The following is a 5,464-nucleotide window of genomic DNA, read 5'->3' on the forward strand; positions in this document are numbered from 1 at the left end:
AATAACTCCTGAACCACCAGTAGAATAAACATTTCATCGGCTAGAACCTTTCACTTAACTCATTTTAGAAGAAGAATCGTGACATACTGTAGACACCGGATTTTTGACCCTCCCCAAGAATTTTCACATTTTTGGCGTGAATATATGAAATTGGGTCTAATATAGCCATTTTAACTATTTTTACTTTATTTCGTTGCAAAAAGAAAAAATCACAAAAATACATATATAAATTTTAGTTTATGTATTTCTCATAAACTTGAAAAAATACAAAAATTGTACTTTATTTTGGTACTTTATATAAATTCGAAAATTACAAAAACATATAATTCTACTAATGTTTTGTAGTCATTTTAATTTTGGAAAAATACAAAAAATATTACTTTATATTTTGTCTTTATTAAAAAACGAAAATTACAAAAAAAATAGTTTTATTAATATTTTGTAGCTATTTTAAATCTTGAAAAATATTTAAAAAAGATATAGTTTTGTTTGAATATTAGTCTTATTTTTGGTAGTTATTTTGCTTGCATAGGACTAGTTAAGCAACGTCGTGTCCTTAATCGGGTTCGAGAAAAAGAATAATATTCGGGTTCAAACTTACCCGCTTTTAGGTCTAATTTTCGGACCTAGCCCATAATAATCCGAGTCCGCCACACGTGGGGAACACGGACGGAATCCCATACACGGGGAACCCCACCACGCGTGGGGGACACAAGTCTCGAACCCTACCACGCGTGGGGCTCATTTTTCTGGGCAAAACCATTACAAATGCACGGACAAAAGGTTTGGGACAGGGGGGATTTGAAAATTTTGAAAAGGAAAAGGAGACTATTCATCTCCTTCCTCCTGAAGGAAGAAACGAAAAAACCTACTGTAAAAACCCCAAAACCACCGTCAACCTCCAGCTCCCCCCCCCTTGTCGTCAAACAACCACTGCCCCCTCGACACCGTCCGAAAACTACTAGCTCCCTCCACCTCCGTCAACTGCTCAAACGACCATAACCACCAGCCCATTCGTCGCCCCAGCTGCCGGAACCACCAACAAACAACCCCCTCACGTAAAACCACCCTCGCACCCCAGCGAAACCACCACCAAAACCACCGTCAACCTCCAGCTCCCCCCCCTCCATCGTCGCTACAAGCTGCCAGCTCCCTCCATTGAAACCAGCTCCATACACATCTCGTCCACCACCCAAATCGTCGCAACACCCGAAAACCACCCGTCCGTCGAACACCACCCAAACACCGTCCAAACACCACCGTCGTCACTAACCAGTCGACGAGCAAACGACCCAAACCATCACCCTCGTCCCCAGCTGCTCGTCGCAGCTGCTGCTGCGTCGTCACTATCCCGTCGACCCACCACCACTGCTCCAGCTGTTCTGTCCAAACACGACAACCAATCAGCCCACGTTATCGTTGTTCCTTCACTGTAGTCGTGCAGTCCGTTGAGGTCGTCTTTGGTTCGTCGAGGTCCGGTACGTCGAGGTGTTTGTCCGAGGTTTCATCATTGTTCCTCGTCGAGTGAGGTCAGGTTCGAGTTCCGTAGGAGGCACTGTTTGTCGTTCTAGGATTGTCGAGGTTCGAAGGTTAGTGTTCTTCGTCCTTTGTTTCATTTCATTCGTTTTGCATATTATGGTTCGAGGCAAAAAATGAGAATATTCGATATTTATGAATGTCAACAATGCAATTTTTTGTTGTTGTGTTAAAAATGTTTATTCTATGTTTAGTTACTGCATGCTTAAAGTAAATGTGAGCATATGAACGAGGTTATTCTATTTTTCATTTTTACCATGGATATTATTACCTGTTGGAATCGTTGTTTTTCTTGTTTAACCTCGGATGACTTCATTGGTAGAAAATCGTAGTTGTCTTAAGTTTGCCCTCAAATAATAAAAATGAGACGAGCTTCGCCACATAAAACATGTACAAATTGCGGAGCCCTCACAAAAATATATGTATCAAATACCTAGATTCCGGGACAGGCCGTTTAGCAAATTTCACGGCCCTACCCAAAATAATGATACGCTGGTCGCTTTAGGCGCGTATTTAATAATGTTATCTCCTTAAACTCGGGTGCACATTTATGTGACCCAAATCCAAATCTCAACGAAATCGAAATGTGTCTCTAATCACGGGTACATTGATTGTGACGTGGTCTGAGATGTATTTCCATGACATTGCAAATTCTTTTTAATAATGAATGAGACGAGCCTCGACAAACAAAAAATGCACAAGCTGCGGGGCCCTCTAAATGTATATATTAAAATACTTAGAATTCGAGGACAGGCCGTTTAGCGAATTTTACGGCCTTCCCCAAAATAACAAGACGCTAGTTGCTTTAGGCGCGCCTTTAATAATTTATTTTCCTTAACTCGGGTGCACATTTATGTGACCCAAATCCAAATCTCAACCGAGTCGAGATATGCCAAACAACTACGGGTGCATTGATGTAACGTGGTTCGAGATATGTTTCCACGACGTTGCAATTCTCGTAAAATAATAACAATAAGTAAGAAAGCGGTAAAAAGATAAAATTTTGCACATAAGTTCATATTTGTATAAAATCAGATAATCAAGCCGAATATAACAGTTGAGCGACCGTGCTAGAACCACGGAACTCGGGAATGCCTAACACCTTCTCCCGGGTTAACAGAATTCCTTATCCGGATTTCTGGTACGCAGACTGTAATATGGAGTCATTCTTTTCCTCGACTCGGGATTAAAATTGGTGACTTGGGACACCCTAAATCTCCCAAGTGGCGACTCTGAAATAATTAAACCAATCCCGTTTCGATTGTCCTTTACTTGGAAAAAACTCCTTTGCGCCCATGCGGGTGCGGAAAAAGGAGGTGTGACAGCTCTGGCGATTCCACTGGGGAGTATAGACCCAGAACCACTGGTTCAGGGTTAGAATTCGAGCTTAGACAAATTGTTATATTCGGTTTTATCTGATTTTTACATGTTGAGCCTAATGTGCTAAATACTGTTTTTACCGCTTTGATATTACTTGAATTGTACATATAAACTGTGCTGAAACCTTTCTCTCCTTACCTCCGGGGAGAAGCTCGCTGGACGAGACTCCCTATTCTGTTAGTGTCAATACCTGAAATAAGAAAGAGGTCGGACAAGTTACAAAGCCGGACGATCTCGCGGGTCCCCGGTACGTAGCCCCCTCCTCGGCTCGAGTTGTCCGCTCGGGTACACAGTCTAGAACGTATACCCAGGTTATAAACCCAGTATGACAAAACCGCTGCTGGAAATTAAACCCAGAACCGCTGGTTCAGGGCTCAAGGATTCGAGCTTAGAATAATTGTTATATTTGGCTTTATTATCTGATATATATTACATGTTTTGACATAACATACTAAATGTTGTCTTTTACCGCTTTGATATTATCTGAACTGTATATAAACTGTGCCGAAACCCTTCTCTTCTTACCTCAGGGGATGTGCTTACTGGTTGAGACTCCTTATTCTGTTAGTGTCATACCCTAAATAAAAGAGGCTCGGAAAGTTTCTAAGTCGGCTGGCCTTTTGGTTCCCGGAAAGGAGCTCCTTCCTCAGCTCGAGTTGTCCGCTCGGGTACACTGTCTAGAACACCGACCCAGGTTTTGAACATAGAATAACGTGACTTCATGTCGGATCCCTAGTAGGAACGTTTATTTGCATCATGTGCATTTGACTTAGGGGACTCAACACAGGGGTTGGGTCCGTCTAGGACAAGCAACCTGAAAATAATAGACCATCTTATGGCATCCTATGTGCTACATGTTGTATTTATTCAAGGGTGAATGGGTCATTTGGCGGACCAATGATATTTGCGGACAAATGACACTCTTTATCATGCTGATCACGTTAAATAAGAAAGTTGCACGATTTTTTTTAGATAAGCATGCTATTATATTAATTAAGCACATGGGGAACATTGTGGAATTCAAGAAGCCTTGGTATTCCACATGTCCCCCACGCTTCATTTTTGGGAAAAGGCACATGGGGAACATTTGTGGAATCCAAGAAGTCTTGGAATTCCCTATGTCCCCCATGCTTCACATGTTGGGAAAAGCGCATGGGGAACATTTGCGAAATCCAAGATGTCTTGGAAATCCTTATGTTTCTCATGCCACATTTTTGAAAATAATAATAAATATAAAAAAATAAAAATACATATAAAAACAAAGCATGAAAATTCAAAAGATTTTGTATGTCTTCATCATTTTCCACGGATTAAAAAAAACGTGAAAAAATGAGAAAATAACTGTGTAGAGATATAACTACTTATTTTTATAAGAAAAAAAAAATGAATGTCCGAGTAGTATCGAAACTCTGCCGAAATTTTGAGAAAATGAAAAAAATGTCTTATTAGTTTGTTATATTAAAAGCAAAGGAAAAATAGAGAGAAAAAATCATCATTGTTCTGTCAAAAAATATAGAAAAGAAAATAGTTTGTTTTGCCATGAAAATGAAAATGAAAAAGAGTCTGGTTTTTAAAATGTTTTATTTTATTTTATTTTGTTTGTCTATGAAAATGCCAAAAATAAAATAAAAAGAGTCGGGCGTTGAACATGATTTTATTATTTGTTCTAAAATAAATATATATATAATCCAAAAAAAATTCAAAAATATTTTGATTCTTCTTTAAAAATTCAAGCATTTCTTTTATTAAAGGTAAAAATTCCAAAAAAAACATTTTCTTTTTCTTTAGAATAGGAAAAACAAATGAAAAAAGAAGGAATGTTTTTTACGTTAGTTAGTTTGTTTGTTATGAATGAAAAATAATAGTTTGTTTGTTTGTTATATATATAAAAAAAAGAATAGAAAATGGAAAAGGGTCTTCTCAAAAATAGTTTATTTGCCCGAACTACGCGGGTTTGATTCTCACCGGATGTGAGATACGTAGGCAACCCTCATCGGGTCCAACCCCCCTTTTGCTAAAAAGCCAAAAACAAATAATAATAAAAAAAACATGTCAAGATTTTTTCATAAATAAGTCGGGTGATGTCCAACTTCCCCTTTTACAAAAAAAAATATAGCAAAAATATATATGTCAAATTTCATAAAGAAGTCGGGTGACGCTGTTTTATCAAGACATAGCCGAATGTTCCCGAAAGGGACGCCGGAAGGCTGACTTTGCATAAACAGCCACTTTTGGGTCATTTTTAAGACTTGGTCCAGTTGACCCCCACAGCCTAAAAATCTTCGTCCCCGAGACGTTGAAAGGCCGTGTTTGCAATATTGACTTTTCTAATTTGAAAAACGATAAAAAAGAGTTATAAATAAGTCAGGTGATGCTGTTTTGTCATAAATAGCCGAATGTTCCCGAAAGGGACGCCGGAAGGCTGACCTGGCATAAACAGCCACCTTTGGGTCATTTTGAGATATGGACCCACACAGCCTTAAAAATCTTCGTCCCCGAGGCGCTGAAGGGCCGTGTTTGCAACACCAAGTTTTATTGTAATTTGAAA

Source organism: Nicotiana sylvestris, chromosome 7 (assembly GCF_000393655.2).
Source record: "Nicotiana sylvestris chromosome 7, ASM39365v2, whole genome shotgun sequence".
Taxonomy (NCBI): Eukaryota; Viridiplantae; Streptophyta; class Magnoliopsida; order Solanales; family Solanaceae; genus Nicotiana; species Nicotiana sylvestris.